The sequence below is a fragment of the Eubalaena glacialis genome, chromosome 4 (genome assembly GCF_028564815.1).
Source record: "Eubalaena glacialis isolate mEubGla1 chromosome 4, mEubGla1.1.hap2.+ XY, whole genome shotgun sequence".
NCBI classification, from domain to species: domain Eukaryota; kingdom Metazoa; phylum Chordata; class Mammalia; order Artiodactyla; family Balaenidae; genus Eubalaena; species Eubalaena glacialis.
This window is the reverse complement of record NC_083719.1, coordinates 144597636-144616042: the sequence shown is the minus strand read 5'-3', so window position 1 is coordinate 144616042 and position 18407 is coordinate 144597636. Positions and strand designations below refer to the sequence as shown.

The 18407-nt window shown below is 37.3% G+C and overlaps 2 long non-coding RNA genes across 3 annotated transcripts in view; both read left to right on the top strand.

Annotated features, from left to right (window-relative positions):
• Positions 1-14804, top strand: part of LOC133090131 (uncharacterized) — a 51403-nt gene extending 36599 nt beyond the window's left edge. The window contains exon 3 of the long non-coding RNA XR_009700784.1: positions 14767-14804. This is a non-coding gene — a long non-coding RNA (uncharacterized LOC133090131). The remainder of the gene's footprint in view (positions 1-14766) is intronic.
• Positions 1-18407, top strand: part of LOC133090130 (uncharacterized) — a 402534-nt gene that overhangs the window by 304232 nt on the left and 79895 nt on the right. For both annotated transcript variants that reach the window (XR_009700783.1, XR_009700782.1), the window contains exon 4: positions 15921-16084. This is a non-coding gene — a long non-coding RNA (uncharacterized LOC133090130). The remainder of the gene's footprint in view (positions 1-15920; positions 16085-18407) is intronic.

Genomic DNA, 18407 nt, shown 5'->3' with positions numbered 1-18407 from the left:
ATCTCCTTCAGAAATATTTTATCATTTGAAATAGGAATGTGGAATTCCAAATCACCCTAAACACGATTTTGCTAACGAAGTAGCCAAAATTCTGATTCACCTCTCATCCCATGTCACTCAGCCATCTGTCTTAGTTTTCTGATTACATAGCCACAGGCTGGGCACAGAGATAATGCCTTTACAAACTGTCACTGCCACGAAAATTGTCAACAACTGCGTGAGGATGAACAGCTGAGTCAGTATAGCCATCTTTGTTTAGCAAAGCGCTGCACCCTGTATGTTCACAGTGCTTTTATCTTTCAAGTTGAAACATCCAATTCATCCTAAAGCATTCATTCTGTAATTTCTGATCAGAAACCTATGAAAGTTAGGTGATGTGCTGAGAAGAGAATGGCAGATCTGCCCTCTGGGGTGGTCAAATGGTTTTCTGGGGCAGACTCCATCACTATCTACTGTTAAATTAATTAAACAACGAGGCCCTTAGACTGAGGAGGCGCTAATGCTGTGGCCTACGTGAGCAAACCAAAATCTAAGCCTGCAAATGCTTTAGGGTTCCAAAATCAATACACTAAGGACAACCAATCACAAACAGCCAACTAGGCTTTAAGCTATAGCCAAGTTATGCTTTCCTTTCTCTGCCTCTGCACTTTCTCTAGACACGTCTCCCCCCGTTCTTCTCAGCAGAGCCCTCTTAACCACTGAAGGTTTGGCACTGCCTGGTTCCAATTGATTTTTGCTCAAATAAACTTAAAATTTTTAGTATGACTCAGTTTATCTCAACACGATATATAGTAAAAATTTAAAAAAGTCATAAATTTTCTCTCTTGGCTTCTTCCTCTTTAAAATCTGAACAATTCTTTTGATGTCACATTATTATGGATTAATTACGAGCATGTGAGTAAAAGCACGCTAAAGGGAGAGACACATCCATCTCTCTTCAACTCACCTTTTCACCTCGCTCGTCTGGTTTGGCATATCTTGCCTGGAGTGTTATGGAAGATTCCGTACTGCTCTTCCACTCTGCAGTCTAGCCTCCCTTCAGTTCACTGTGGATTTTTGTTTTGTTATTCTTCCTAAACAATGTGTGTTGTCTACTTTTGAAGCTTCCTAGTTTCTGACAGGGCAGTGTTTACAATCATTTATTTAGCATTTAAAACCCCTTACAACTGGGTCCAATATGAACCTCCTTCAGTCAATCTGAAAGTATGGCTGCTCCTCTGTGCAAAGTAATTTTTACTCTGTACGTGCTATTTCATCTGCCTGGAATGCATTTCTTACCCACCATTTCTACTTGCCTGGAATGCATTTTTTTTTTTAACCCGTCATTTCCATTATAGACTTTCTATTGCTTTTTTTAAAGCCCAGCTGAAATGTTAACATCATCTGGATTTTGCTAACCTCTCTGACCCAGTGGTAATACTTTTTCCTTTGTGCGCCTATAACATCCTGTTATTTCAAAAACCATCTTTGACACTTACGCTTCCTCTTAGTGTAGATATTTATATACCTGATTTTATATATTAAGGTATGTATTTCTTTCAAATTTTAATGTTTCTGATATTGGGTTTATCTTAAAAACTCTATGTATATTTATTGATTTTCTTTTTTCCTATAAAATTATTATTTTGATTTAACTCCAATTGATGGTGTCTTATGTTCAGTGAAATAGACACTATGCCTTGTGTCCCTTTGCTATAACGTGGATTTCTTGGGTGACAAGGACCATGTGTTGCACAATTTTCTATTTTCCACAGCTCCTTGCACGTAATAGGTAATCAATAAATGTTTTTAAAGGAATGAAATACATAAAATGATATAAAAATGAAAGATAACAATATACTGTTCCTTGGGCTGTGTGTGAAATGAGATTCTGCACTTTGAAGGTTCTCTGGGAGTTCAAATCATAAATCCTTCTCCAATATTTATATCATTTATGCCTATTGTACACCTGTCATGATACTGGGAGAGAGAAAATGTACTTTGCCTCTCATGATGTTTTAAGCATGATCTGTTTATTTTTTCTCCAGTCAAGCTACTGTAATAATTTTTATGCCAGACTGCTTAAGTAGGCAATAATACCTTTTGCTTTGCTTTATTTTGTTTCAGTAATCTTGCTCAGCCAGCAGGGAGGCCTATTAGTAGCTTTCTTGGAATCTATTTACAATAAATCCTTTCTATTTACTGTGTATAGCTCTTTGCCAAAAGTCATCCAAACAGTTTTGATGCTTCTTTCCTGGCCCTAAGTTGGAAGAAACATCAATTCAAATTGCTTCAAATAGATCTCCAATTATTTCTGTGCTTAGAGCATTGAGAGATTTACCTGGAAAATTTAATATCCTTCTCTTTTGTACTTTAAGTTTTTTCTTCCATTTTTTAAAAAAGGCACTTAAATGTATCAGAAGTTATCTTCACTTGATCTTTGAACCAAAGCATCTCTTCATTATTCTTCTTTCCCTCCTTGGATTGTTATTCTGAGGGTTTTTTTGTTTTGTTTTGTTTTTTACTATTTTTTATTTTATTTATTTATTTATTTGGCTGTCTTGGGTCTTCGTTTCTGTGCGAGGGCTTTCTCTAGTTGTGGCAAGCAGGGGCCACTCTTCATCGCGGTGCGCGGGCCTCTCACTATCGTGGCCTCTCTTGTTGCGGAGCACAGGCTCCAGACGCGCAGGCTCAGTAGTTGTGGCTCACGGGCCTAGTTGCTCCGCGGCATGTGGGATCTTCCCAGACCAGGGCTCGAACCCACGTCCCCTGCATTAGCAGGCAGATTCTCAACCACTGCGCCACCAGGGAAGCCCTATTCTGAGTTTTTTAAGGATAAAGACAAAACGAAAAATAAGAAGCCTAACCCATGCAATGACTTTCATTTTTTATTATGTTTTCCTAATCCCTGTCTGAATAACAAAAATAATTATAGCAGCTAACATTTTATGTTTACCTTTTGCTATGTACTGTGGGAAGCATTTTATGTCAATTATCTTAGTTAATTTTTTTAAAAAATTTTTCGAGAAGAGGGCTTTTTTTTTTAATTTTTAATTTTTATTTTTAAAAAGGAGACTTTTTTTTTTGGTTGCATTGGGTCTTCATTGGTGAGCGCGGGCTTTCTGTAGTTGTGGCTAGCAGGGCCTACTCTTCGTTGTGGTGTGCGGGCTTCTCATCGCCGCGCACGGGCTCTAGGTGCACAGGCTTCAGTAGTTGTGGCATGCAGGCTCAGTAGTTGTGGCTCGTGGGCTCAGTAGTTGTGGCTCGCGGGCTCTAGAGTGCAGGCTCAGTAGTTGTGGCACACGGGCTTTGTTGCTCCACGGCATGTGGGCTCTTCCCGGACCAGGGCTTGAACCCATGTCCCCTGCATTGGCAGGCGGATTCTTAACCACTGTGCCACCAGGGAAGTACCTATCTTAATTTTTACAGTAAACTTATGAGGAAGAATTGTTATTATTCCTGTCAAATGTAAGGCAGGTGATATAATTTCTTTTCTCAAAATCCTCTAATAGCTTTTTATTCTCTCTAGGGTCCTTGCTATGAACTAACAGGTCTGTTCCCCAGCTCTGACCCCCTTTACTTCTTTTTTTTTTTTTAAATTATTTATTTATTTATTTATTTATTTATTTATTTATTTTTGGCTATGTTGGGTCTTCGTTTCTGTGCGAGGGCTTTCTCTAGTTGCGGCAAGCGGGGGCCACTCTTCATCGCAGTGCGCGGACCTCTCACTATTGTGGCCTCTCTTGTTGCGGAGCACAGGCTCCAGACGCGCAGGCTCAGTAGTTGTGGCTCACGGGCCTAGTTGCTCCGCAGCATGTGGGATCTTCCCAGACCAGGGCTTGAACCCGCGTCCCCTGCGTTAGCAGGCAGATTCTCAACCACTGCGCCACCAGGGAAGCCCCCTTTACTTCTTGACTTCCTCTTCTGACACTCTACCCTTCATCTCTCTGCTTTTGCTGTCTTTTGCTATCTTTTCTTGTCAGGCATAGTCTTGCCTCAGGGCCTTTGCACTTGCCACTCATGAAATGCTGTTTCTTTCCATGGATATCCACACTTGTTCCCTCACTTTCCTCAGGTTATCATCAAGGTCATCTTCTTGGTGACATCTTACCTGTCCCTCTCTAAAATATCTATTAAATACCTATGTAATACCCCTCCAATGGTTCGTATCCCATTCTTTTATTTTATTTTTCTTTCTAACATTATCATGTTCTAATATATATTTGTCGTCAGTCTGTTTTGCCTCTCTCATTTCAAAGTGTGAAGGCAGAGATTGTAGCTTCTTTTGTTAACTTCTGTATTTTCAAACCCTAGAGCAGTGTCTGACACGTAACAGGAACACAATAAATATGTGTTGAATGTATAAATGTATGAATTAGAGACATTAAATAATTTAAATTCTTTTAACTAGTAATTAGTGGAGCTAAGGTTCCACACAGATCATTTTATTTTTTCACATTCAGCTTTTGAATATACTTCAGGAATTTGTTGTATAAAAAGCGGAAGGCTGTCTGTAGCTTCTCCGTAAGTAATTCTTCTACATTATATTGTTTGACAAAATAGACCAAGACTCTCTGTTCAGAGTTGACTTCGATTCCTAAATGTCTTTCAGAAGCATTTTTAGATACATCATGCATACAAGTTGTCTTCTTTGAACTTATTTTTTAACTGAAATGGGTCCATAATCTTCTCATCTCTGAACTGCCAAATTATACCACAGTCTGTTGATCAAGATTGATTCTGAGCATGTGGGACACATTTTAAACAAGAAAGAATCTTGTCATTTGTAATGTGATAGCTAATGCACTGGAAACAGATTGCATGGACATTAAACTTCTGTCCACACATCTATGTTCAACAACTCAAACAATAAATATTTGCCTTGATGATTGCTTTTGCTGGAGAGATGCAAACTGCCATGGCTTCAAATTTTTTTGTATTCCTGTTCTCTTCTAAAGAAACTTTGACTTAAATATAAACACTGGCAAGGAAAATGTATCATTGTTAATACACATTTTGGGAGACTAGTTTGGTGATATGCTTCTGGAACAAAAGCTAGAGTATAATCAGTCTACTAATAGGAGCAGAAAGTCATTTCTTAAAATGGCTCTACAGCCACCTTGTTAATGTTGAGGATGATTTGAGCTGACTGATTATATTGCTGCTTTCTTCTTACAAGAGGTCTCAGTGCATGAAGTGGTTGCATATGTAATTTAGGTTTCCATGATTTCCAGCAACCTAATGATACACAGAAAGTTGAAATAAAATTCCCACTTTTTCCCAGATAAAATAGGCACATTTTCACTCTTTGAACATCTGTTTTTAAAGACAGAAGGATATTGTGGTTGATGGAAAGATGATAGTTTAATGCCTCTGTGGTGATTTGCTTTTCTAATAAATTATTTCAAAACTGTCCTGCTAGTGCTCTGGGGACCCAGCAACATTATTGTATATAGTTTCAGGATAGAAAGAGGGTAGGAGAGGCAGCTTAGCCTAGAGGCAGCTTAGCCTAGAGGCAGCTTAAGCTATAGTATTTCAGACAATACTATACTATACTTAACTATACTCTACTATACTATACCATACTATACTTTAAACTTATACTTCCAGACAAGTATTTTAGTGGTTTATATTTGAATCACAGCTCTGTAATTCAACAACGCTTTATAAAATCCCCCTTCCTCTCTCATTTTTTAATTTACCATAGTATCCCTGAATGTTTCATTCTCTCCCTTTATTTCCTGTCTTACCAAGCCCCAAACCATGTGTCCATTGTGTTTGGAAGCATCCTCATTCCTCCAATCAGATATCACTATACCTGTTCTCCAAATTCAGGATGATAATATCCTGGGGACCGGGTTTTCAAGAGAGCAGAGAAGAAGGAAGAGAAAGAGAATGAACAAATTCTCTATAACTGGAGGTGATGTAAGAAGGCTAGGATCAGTCAAATGTTAAATTTCTTTTGTCTCCATCAGAATATTTTTACCTAAGATCAGGTCTATTAATATGAAGGGCTCCACAGTGGTCAGGTAAAAGTAGCATGCCTGTAACCTACAGTGTGTTCATGAGTGATTCAGAGATACGAAAATAGACATTTGGGAAGGTATAATTTTGACTTTAACACATGAGAACTGAGATATTACAACAGTAATTAATTCTTTAGTCATTCTGAATATAACATTTTAAGTTTGCCTTTGGTTTGGACTTTATAATGAAAACATAATTGGGATGGACGTTTCCCTTTCTTCCTTTTGGAGAATGTCCTTTCTATCATTATCTCCAAGCTCCTGAAAGACAGTACATGTGGAGTTTTTTTTTTTTTTAACATCTTTATTGGAGTATAATTGCTTTACAATGGTGTGTTAGTTTCTGCTTTATAACAAAGTGAATCAGTTATACATATACCTATGTCCCCATATCTCTTCCCTCTTGCATCTCCCTCCCTCCCACCCTCCCTATCCCACCCCTCCAGGCGGTCACAAAGCACAGAGCTGATCTCCCTGTGCTTTGCGGCTGCTTCCCACTAGCTAACTATTTTACGTTTGGTAGTATATGTATGTCCATGCCACTCTCTCACTTTGTCACATCTTACCCTTCCCCCTCCCCATATCCTCAAGTCCATTCTCTAGTAGGTCTGTGTCTTTGTTCCCGTCTTGCCACTAGGTTCTTCATGACCTTTTTTTTTTTTCCCTTAGATTCCATATATATGTGTTAGCATACTGTATTTGTTTTTCTCTTTCTGACTTACTTCACTCTGTATGACAGACTCTAACTCCATCCACCTCACTACAAATAACTCCATTTCGTTTCTTTTTATGGCTGAGTAATATTCCATTGTATATATGTGCCACATCTTCTTTATCCATTCATCCGATGATGGACACTTAGGTTGCTTCCATGTCCTGGCTATTGTAAATAGAGCTGCAATGAACATTTTGGTACATGACTCTTTTTACATGTGGAGTTTTTGATCAAGCAGGCTTCCTTCCTAACTTGATGAGCTGAAACGGTCTGGCATTTTAGTTTTCCTTCTAACTAGTCTTGAGCTAGTTATAGTGGATTAACTTCCTCTTTCTTAGTCTTTAAGGCTTGCCTGATCCATCCTGGTTCTCACTATACATTTACAGATACATAGTGAACTCCTACTATGTTCCAGCTACTGTGTTAGGTACAGGTTACATCCATGATGTGTCCCTGCCACAATTTTGCTTTCAGACTCAGAACTAGTGTTCAGCAGAATGAACCCTTAACTCATGTCTACCCTGCTAAAATATGCTTGTCTAAATCTTTATCATCAAAATTCTCCTGAGAGTAGGGAAAATGGTAATCAAAGAGCTAATCCTCTTCCTTCCGTCCCCCCATCCTATAATATCTTCATTTGAGCAAAAGGTTTCTGTCATGTTCTTTGCTCCCAGGGTGGGTATCAAGTTTCACCTCTGTATTTGTTTTTCTTTTGGAAGTGGGTATTGCTTTCTTGATTGCATATACAAGACTCCTGCCCAGTTTGTTCCTAATGTGGGGCAAAGAGCATGACTGTATATTTAAGTGGGGTGGTGAAGGACAAAATCGTAACTGACTTGAAGATTTACTTGCACAATGAGATCAATCTGTTTCTGGTAGTCAGTCTTAGTTTGGGTCCCCCCAGGAGCAGATCTTGAGACAACAGAAAGACTTGAGTGCAAGTAGTTAGCTTGGCAGGTGCAGGAAACATGAGTAGGGGAGTGGGGAAGAGACACAAGGAAGGTGGGGTAGCCAGTGCGCGAAGAACTATCAATGCAGCCACTGCTATTGGTAACTAGATCTTAACACCTCTGGGAAGTTCTGAAAAAATGGTGTAAAACACACACCCTGCCTGTGGGGTGAGCAAGCTGGGCATCTACCAAGCAACTCCATTCAGCCCTTGGTTTAGACTGCTCCCTGGGGTAGAGGTGTTAGTTCCCTCCACCGCAGGTCTGCTGGGTGCAAGGTGTGGCAGCCTTCCAAGTCTTCAAAGGCTCGTGGGCAAAGAGATGCAGATTCTGGCCGTTGGTATTTGTACAGGAGCAAACTGAAGTAACAAGACCAGAGGGATATGGGCAGGGAACCAGCAACATCTGCTCTAGACTGATAGTCCACAATTTTTATTTTCATGATTTCCAGGTATTTGGCACATGTAAAACGCTTAGCACGTATTTCTCAGCCCATTTAAAGTACTCAAAAGTTTACTTTCTTCTTATTCTTTTGGGTAAATAAAATTTCTGCATCATGAAATAACTTGACCTGATTAATCTTCATACCTGAACACTTAATTTATCAATGATAGGATTAGTTCAAAACTAGTCTTATCAAGTAATACTTCAGGGTGTTGTATATTTGATCAAAACTATTTTAGTAAGTTCTATTATAGCCCTGCTATTTGTGATTGGAATGTCTTCATACATTTTTAATGCTTAGAATAGACACATGTTAACCTGCCTGTAGAATTTTAAAATGCTAGAGCTAAAAATAAACATACAGATGATATAATCAGGGCTCTTGCCACCTGGTAGCTATTCGGCAGATGAGGAAACTAAGGGTCAGCGAGAACCACTTGCCTAAAGCTGTGGAAATAGTCTTTTCTTTCTATAACCCTGCATAAAACTGGAGAGAACTCTAGATCCAGGGTAAAATGTTTTGTTTTCCTGGGACTGAGGATTAGATTATAAACTTCTAGAACTAATGTGGAAGTCTCTGCATTTAGAGTTGTTGGCTATGTCTTGGAATTTAAACCACTTGTTCTTGGGGTTTCTTTTCTCCTTGAGGTGGAGATACAACAGTGATAGGGTTTCCTTATCTTGGTGGATCATACATATGGCTCAGATGGTGTACTTATTATTTTTTTAAACATAGGCTTGACTTTCATCATCTACGTACTCCTTGCACCCAGTCTGTTGGCTTCATTTTATGTTTAACACTGTGCTTTGATGCTTGACTTCTTATTAGTTTTACTTCCAGAAAATTCCCTGGACTGGCTTCTATTATAAAGGCTTTTTATTAAAACTGAGAAGAGTAAAGTGTATAAGCAAGTGGGAATACTTTAAATTCTCTCCATCTTGATTCCTACTAGATATTTAAGATTTATAATAAAGCAGAATAGATTGAATGCCCAGACATTTAAATATGGACTTTCTTTTGCTTTTACTCATTGTTGCATGCTTCTCAGTATTGAGGCTACAGAAACTGTGAAGTTTTTCTTGGGAATTCTTAAAGGGCTATCAGAATTACTAAATAAAAACAAATTCCCTTAGATGATAATGAAGTTTTAACTAACTGTTAGGACAGAAATCTCTTTTTTGTAAAGATGACTCTAAATTAAAAGGTATTGTCAAATAGAGTAATCCAAAAATTAACAGATGATCAAAAAGAATCTCAACTACATGGAAACTAAGAAATTCACTCCCAGATTATTCTCGAATCCAAGAGAAGACAGTGAATATTGCAAATTCTTTAGAAAGCAATTTAATGAGACACATCACATACAAACCTACAGGCTATAGTACAAGTTGTAATCAGAGTCCTAATGCTTACCTTAGGAGAGAAAGCAAAAAATAAAAGAATTAAGAAGTTAGAAAAAAGAAAAATAGAGCAAGAAGAGGGACTTCCCTGGTGGCGCAGTGGTTGAGAATCCGCCTGCCAATGCAGGGGACACGGGTTCGATCTCTGCTCCAGGAAGATCCCACATGCCGCGGAGCAACTAAGCCCGTGCGCCACAACTACTGAGTCCGTGCTCTAGAGCCCTTGAGCCACAACTTCTGAGCCCGCGCACCACAACTACTGAAGCCCACGCACCCTAGAGCCCACTTGTCACAACTACTGGGCCCACGTGCTGCAACTACTGAAGCCCGTGCGCCTAGAGCCTGTGCTCCACAGCAAGAGAAGCCACTGCAATGAGAAGCCTGCACACCACAGCGAAGAGTATCTCCCGCAACAAGAGAAAGCCTGCACGCAGCAACGAAGACCCAACACAGCTAAAAATAAATAAAAATTAAAAAAAAACTTAAAAGAAAAAGCAAGAAGAGACAAATAGAAATAAAATATGTTATTTGTGAAAAAGAAGGCAAAAATTTAAAAAATTCTAGAGAAGATAAATAAATACTAATCTGATTCTTTGAAAATAACAGTAACATCAGTACCCCTTAAAGTCTATTAAGGAAAATAATAGAGAGTAAAAATATTGAAAATGACCAAAGAGTAGCACATATTTATTTGTTGAATCATGAATTTATAGAATAGGAACTATGTGCAGGGCATTGTACTGATAAACACCTTATTACATTTAATCTTCACAAAGACCCTTTTGTGATGGGTACTACTTTTATCCTCATTTTACCTGTGAAGAATCTGAGTCTTAGCAAGATTAGAGAAAGTAATGTGTGCAAGATTACACAGCTGGAAATCAAACCCAGGATATCAAATCCAGCACCTTCATTCCTAACCATTGGTTGGAGATGGCAGTTCTTATTTATTTATTTTTAGTTACAGTTCTAATGGAAAACCCCAGTGTGGGTTCTATAAATCACCCTTCTAAGAATTCTAGTGTGAAGTTTAAAGTACTTTTTAGTTAAAGAAAATTTCCAGGAAAAGTCCTACTGAATAGCATCAAACTTTTAAAAGTTTGTTGTTGCAAATGCATAGAAGTATCTTTTGGATAATCACCTACTACAAACGTGGGAAATTTAGTATCAGTTGTGGGTGGTGAATCTGAACTCCTTCAGCCCCAAGGTTCTGTCCTTCCTCTGGTTAACAGGACGAACTTTGTAGGAGGGACTACATTCTCTCACCTGTAGAGTCTGACCATGGCGATTTCAGTAACATGAATTCTTCAAAACTGGATTTCTTCCTCCTTCTACTGAAAAGTCTTTTTAGGACTAAGAAAAAACTAAGATTTAATGAGAACAGAAATCCCAAGGCCATGGTTGAGACTTTAAAGTGGAAAGACTATTTACTAAAACTACATTATTTTTCTCTTCACACTTAAAATGCTCATTGCTTTAAACATGCACAGTTTCTGAATCTGTTCAACTGTCTGCTTATTGTCTTGTTAATGCAAACCATGAATATGTTATCTGCGTATAATTTAACAATTTGAACTTCCGTTAACACCACAAATAAAACTGATACACTCAGCACGACGTATAAATCCTTTCAGGGTAAGGTATGGTGCTTTAAGTTATGCAGGTACAAATTTCTAATATTTAAATAAAAATATTCTCCTCAGTCAGCATTTCAAACACTTTTTGATAAAAGAAAGGGTGTTATGTTATGGAAATAAAGTCAAATAATTTTGGAAGGAACATAGGGTCTGTTCCTTGGTTGGGTGCCAGTGATAATCTGGCCTCAGTGAAGGGAAATGTCCAAATATTTCCCTTGGAGGGTAGTAAAACATTTAGAGCAAAATAGTAAAATGCATTAATCAGTTACTAATAGGGTAGCAAATAGCATGGGTGTTAAGTCAAGCATCTGATTAAGTAATAAATATTGAGTTAGCAAAAAATATTTAAGGAATCCTTTTAGAGAGAGACCTTCACTGTAATGTAAGCTACTTATGTCAAATCCTTGTCTTGATTTTCCTTATGCACTTGAAGTGCTTGGCAAGCACTGGCACATAGTAGGTTCTCGAATACTTGGTTGAAGGAAAAAAAGCTTATTTACTTATACTGGTGAAATATGTTAATGTAGAGCAAACATTTTAGATAAAAGGCAGAAAGGATTTTCTCTATTTGGGATCTGTTGAGAACCAAAGCATGTAATCAAATTAGTTGGGTTTTTCTCAGGAGGCTGAATGGCTCTGCAGAAAGGCACAGATGTAATCGTGGGTTAGAAATTCTTTGCAACAGTAATGAAGCCAATAAACTTGGAAGATTAAAAGAGATTCACTTCTAAGGAATTACAGTGGACTTTGTTAACTTAATTAAATTGTATGTCTAATCTTTTTTAAGTCTAGTGGCAAAAGGCTTCTTTTTATGAGACTGAGTTGGAAAATTCTCATTTAGACCACCATAACATATTAGGTTATGAAATTATTTGTTTCAGGCTTGTGAGAATTTTAAATCTAGGTTCCTTTCAGTGGAATATAGGTTTTTAAAGGGCAAGTAAACATTCTTCTTAATTTTCCAGCAATGTGCAAAAATCAAATCACTGGGGCATTAGTCATTAGAGATTCATTTCAGTTATAACCCTAAAGTTGTCCCATGGAAGAAGAATGGGTGGATAGGAGAACTAAAATCGTAGAATTTTAAATGTCACATTGCAGGTGATTATTCATTCAGTATATTTTTAGCTGAGTTCTCCATAATCAGAGCTCATCAGACTATTGACTATACTCAAGAGCTAAGTAATTAAAAGGAAAAAGTCAACATCACAAGTTAAATTTACCTAATCTCCATGATTATTCTGGCCCATGTTGTTAACTTTTGTGATTTCCTGGGATGTAACTTTTGGATCCTACAATCATGTACTTATGACTTGCTAGAGCTTTGCAAACACATGTATTTTCTAACAAACTTCAGATATAGATAAAACCAATCTCAAATGATAGCATTGGAATATTTTGTCCTTGAAGGGAAAATCTTAGCCAAAAAATGTAATAATTCAACATTTAACTTAATTTGACTTTAAAAATGGTATTTCAATCAATGATTAAGGCTTTAAAGAAGAAACCATTGTTTCTCCACACTTAACATTTAAAACACAATGGAAAGAAGGATTGGAATAAACTACCAGTCGACAAAATTTTTAAATTCAGTAAACTGTGCATAGACTTGTGTTATAGCTGTTGACATCTATATAGTTTACTTACAGTGACTGTAACCTTTTCAGAGGGTCCAATGGATAGGTCTTAACTTTAACTGTAAAGGCAGTTTGGAGAAAATAATCCAGAGAAATTGTGCTTTTGAGCCCCTTCATGCAAAATCCAAGAATCCTTGCTCTGAGCCACCTACCTATTTAATAGTTTGCTTAGTAAAGGATTATGCCAGAGCCATCCCTAGCTAGGTCTTAAGGCCAATTAAGGCTTGGTGAAAGGAAGATCTAACCAATTGATGTCCACATAGCTTAGAGTCTATTTGATCTAGGTCAGGTGAAAATCTAGGCTCAATGACCATTTTTTCTTCAACTTATTATTTAAATGTCTTTTTTTTTTTTTTTAATTAGGAAAGTAATATATGCTCACTGTTTCCAGTGCAAAAGGAAGCAAAGATACATGAAGAGAGAGGTTATTTCTCTTTCCCTACTCCTTTCCTACCTTAAAAAATGTTATTGGCACAACTTTATGCTTTCACATACAAAAGTATGAGTACATATCAAAAAAGTGTATGCTTTCTAGATGTTTGTTTTTATAAAAATGCATCACATTAAATATATTACTCTGGGGCTTCCCTGGTGGCGCAGTGGTTGAGGGTCTGCCTGCCAGTGCGGGGGACGCGGGTTCGAGCCCTGCCTGGGAGGATCCCGCATGCCGCGGAGCGACTGGGCCCGTGAGCCACAATTACTGAGCCTGCGTGTCTGGAGCCTGTGCTCCGCAACAAGAGAGGCCGCGATAGTGAGGGGCCCGCACACCGCGATGAAGAGTGGCCCCCGCTTGCCGCAGCTGGAGAGGGCCCTCGCGCAGAAGGGAAGACCCGGCGCAGCAATCAATCAATCAATCAATCAATAAATAATCCAAAGTTTAAAAAATATATATATATATATTACTCTGAAATTTAATTTTCTCATTTAACAATATGAATAGACTTCTCAAGACAAGTGATGTAGATCTAACCATGTATCAGAAACACATGGATAACTTAAGACACAGATTACTGGGCCCCATCCTCACAGATTCCAATTCAGTAGGCCTAGCATGGGGCCAGAGAACATGCTTTTCTATCAAGTTCCTGGGTGATGCTGAGGCTGCTGGTCCAAGGGCCACACTTGGAGAGTCATTGGCCTAGTCATTTTGATAGCTATGGACTGTTGCATGGAGCAGATGTACTGTGATTTATCCAACCATTTCCCTTGTTGGTGTCCCTTTACTTTTTCTTTTATTCTGGTACTATAAAATAGAGTTGCAATAGACATCTTTGTTCATAGAACACAGGGTTTTTATTTCTAATGGATAGTTTTCCAAATCGAGATTAATAGGTCAATCCAAGAGGTCATTGCAATTCACAAATTATTTCCTATCAGAGGTTATGTATCCCTGTTTTTTCATCAGTGCTTTATTCTCACTATATTATTATTTCTATATGAGATTAATGAAAAAATGACATCTTGTCACTTTCACTTGCATTCCTTTAAACCCTAGAGAAGTTAAGAGAATTTTTGTGTATTTATTGGCCATTAGAATTTCTTCTTCTGTCTTTGCCTTTTCATCCATTTTTCCTTCAGTTACTTCCCTTTTTCTTAATTATTTCTGGAGATCTTTTAATACAAGGAATATTAACCCTTTATCTGACATAGGCATTGAAAATATTTTCCTCAGTTTCTCATTTCTCTTTAATTCTGCTTATGGTATATTTGCCATGAAAGGTGTTTAATTTTTACATAATGAAATATTACATAAGGCTTTTAGGTCTCCTATCTTGCCTAGGATAATCTTGTATAATGCAAGGTTATACAAATACTCTTCTTAAATTTCTTGTAATGTTTTAACCATTATGTATTTTGCATTTAAAAACTTATTTCATCTGGAATTAATTTTAAACTATCATGTGAAATTGGGGTACAAGTGGCAGTCCTTTGCCCACTTCAGGGACAGGGCATTTTTCTCCTCTGTGTAATTTCTTCCAGGCCTCTGGGTCAGTAGGACCACATGCAGCAAATGGGCAGGTGCAGTCTTTATGGAAGAGAAGCCCAGGCTTCTGCTTAACTGATTTCCTTCAAGAAACAAAGAAACCTGAGTCATCATTGGAGACCCCGAACATAGATAAGCCCTTTCCCTTGGGTCTGATCCCTTGGCTTGGATCACGAAAGAGAATAGTTTACAGCCGATTCTTGGTCCCTAAAGACACCTTTGAAGTGTTATATGTCCTGCTCACCAGCCTCCCATCCCAATATGGTGTTATTTATGAAAGGTATTTAGAGTGAATCAGGAATCTGTGTTCAAGCTGCTCTCTTCTCAGAACACAAACATTATACAGTTAATACATGTTTATACTCATTGGAGGAAAATTAGTAAATAGAGATTAGCAAAAAGAAGGCAGGAAAAATCACCCATATTTCAACCATTCTGATATTCCTAGTCTTTTGGTATATATCTTTTCAGATTATATAAATAAATAAATAACAGACAAACATATAAATTTTAAAATAGTACTTTCCATGCTTTTTTTTAATCTCCCCTATTTTTTGACATTTAGGTTGCTGCCAATTTTTTGTCGTCATATATACAATGAGAGAAACATCACTTTAGTCACATTTTTGTGATGATTTATTATTGTTCCTTTAGTATAAATTTCTAGAATGGTGTATATTTAAATTTAAGATGTTTATTCATATTTAAAATGTTTCCAATTTGTTCTTCAGGAAAATTCTAAAGTTTACATTCCCACCAGCCATGCACGAGAATGCCCATCAGTCCATATAACTCTACAGAAAAAAGTTTGTATGACCAAATGCAAACCCACTTTCTCTTTAAAAACCATTTGTTCCTTTTATGGTAGATAGATAGTTTATTTTTATTGTTTGGTTGCTCAGGATTGATTTTTCCTTTTATGTGTAAAAAAGCATCACAATTTCCCACTCTTGTATGTTTCACATTTGGGTGAAGTACTTCCCCCTGCTCCAGGTCTGGGCTCGTATGAACACATCAATATACATATTCTCATCCTCTAAGACTGAGTAAGTAGTCCAAGCCAGGTTTGTATCAATTTTGGGATTTTACTACAATGAGAGAAAAGAAGTTCTCTGTCTTAATCTCTCTCTCTCTCTCTTTTATTCTCCAGGATTTTGAAAACAACAGAGAAAATTATAGCAGAGAAATGGAGGGAGAAGGGAGAAATGGTGAAGAGAGGAAGAGGGGGACAGGAGAAGCAAGACAGAGTTAGCTGTGCCTGAAGCAAGAGCTTCTGCTGGACTTTATATCAACATGAGCCAATCACTTCCATTGGTGAGTCTACCTTTCGTCTTACTCCTTTTTAAAGGCACTGATCCAGCGATTTCTATTGTATAGTCATTATTCAATCATCTAGAATGGATTCGTAATCTTTAAAGGTAAAATAATTATTTTTCAGTCATCACAAATAATTTGGAACCAAATAAACACGTTTTTCATTTTCTTAGCATTTTCTATTACAAAATGTTTACTATTACAAAGAGGTTCACACAAGGTAGGTTGTTTGTCTCCTTGATAAAGTAGAGAAGAGAGATAAGAGAAGACTTTTTTCTCATTCCTTCCTCACCTTTGAGCTTTGGCTATTGTATTAGCAATCTAATGGTGACAAGTGACTTTGGTTCCCTGGTCACCTCATTAATCACATTAATGATGTCAGACACCAAAAGGAAGGTAGAGAAATCACTTGCCTTATCATCTAATGTCTTTCCATTAGGGACCCAGTCAAAGAGTTTTAAAGACATTGACATTGACAACAAATAGACAGTTGGTATTAAATCGGCTGAAAGCAATAATAAAGCATCCAGATTCCAAACAAGCTAGCAGTAACCTAGTGGGACTAGGTTAATCATTTCATTTATCAATGTTTAAATTATTTTCCAGGAAAGCTCTTTAGGAGGTTGGAGGATAATATTGTTTTCGAAAAGATAATCATAAAGTCTGGTATTTATTTGCACAACTCATTCCTAGGCTTGATGGAGCTCCCAAATTTATTACTGGACCTAGTATGAAAAAAGGGTCATGTCTTTTGTAGGAATGGCCAAGGGTTACATCTCGGAATAAGAACAACAGGTTAATGTTGAAGAGAAGTTGAAAACCATGCTGAAACATAGACCACCTTCCCAGAGAGATTCCAGCAGGAATTTAAACTTTGGGTCAGTGTAGCATTTGGCTGATAAGGTATAGACTTGGTTTAATTTGATTAGAAATAGATGAGTACAAAAATGCTAAAACATACCTCAGTATAGCATTCAATTAAGTGCTGGGAGCCAGTTGTCAAAAAAGATATACAACCCCCACTGAAAAATGTAAAACTTTACTACATATGCCTTTGGTTTTATTCATGCCACGTGAATAACAATAATGCACTAAAGACAGTGGAGGTACTTTAACATCTTTTTCATTATAGTGATCAGCATTTGATTAAATTGTCTTTTGCATCCTCTTCTAAGAAAATGTTGATGATATGTTCCAAGTACGAGGCACATACCAATACTGAAGAAACAACATCTTTCTTTAATTTTTCTTCCTTGGAAAACCACTATACTCTGCATTCAGTAATTCCTTAACAAATATTCTAGACATTCTTGTAGAAAATAGGAATCTAACAATAAACATGATATACAAGTTTCCTACCCCCAATCCAATCTATATTGTTATAGTGACAAAAAGACAATAAGCAAGTAATCTAGATAATTTCAGATAGGAGTAAGAACCATGAAAAACATAAAGCTTTATCTGGGGTATAAAGTTACCTTAGATTGGTCAGTTAAGAACATTTCAAAAGCTAACATTTGAGCTGAAACCCAAGTAAGAAGGAGTTACCTCTGTGATGACTGGGTGAAGGAAGAAAATTTCTTGTAGAGGAAGGTGAGCAAAGTCAGAAGAGACTTAAGTTTTGAGGCTATGGTCATAGTATAAGAGACTCGAGAGATAGGCAAGTTCAGTTCATGTAGAATCTTCCAAAAGAGGATAAGGAGATTATACTTGATTCTTAGCATAATTTATCTACTTCATGATAGTCCTTTCCTTTCTTTAAAATAGAGATGACAAAACAAAGGGCCTATATTGTTCCTAGAAAGGTTGCGTCAGGTTGTATTTTCAACTGAGAGAATTAGGAACACCCACATATTTGGTACATCACTGGTCCTAGCTACCGTGGCTGCATCTTGTTACAACCTATATTACATCACAGAGTAATATGCCATTATAGTATCAATGACACAACTTAATCGTCAGTCAACAGCCATCAGTTGTTTACATTGATTGGCAATATTTATCTCTTTCAGATTTTTAACCATTTATCCAAAGTTGCTTAAGACCGGCAAATAAAGGCTAACTCATGGAACTTTGGGAGAACTTTCTGCTCCATTAAAATTTTGAGAAAGAAATTTTTGGACTGTGGAAATTTCTAGAAAATTCCTCAGAATTATTTTCATTTCCATACTTCACCTCAGGGTTCTTTTCTAACTTTCTCAGATGGATTGAGAAATAAGAAAGGGAATCCTGAGACCTTTTCTCAGAAGTCTGCAGAAAGCCACCTCAAGCCCTCTTTCTTTCTGAATGCCATGTTTTCCAACATCTAGTCCCAGCATACAGC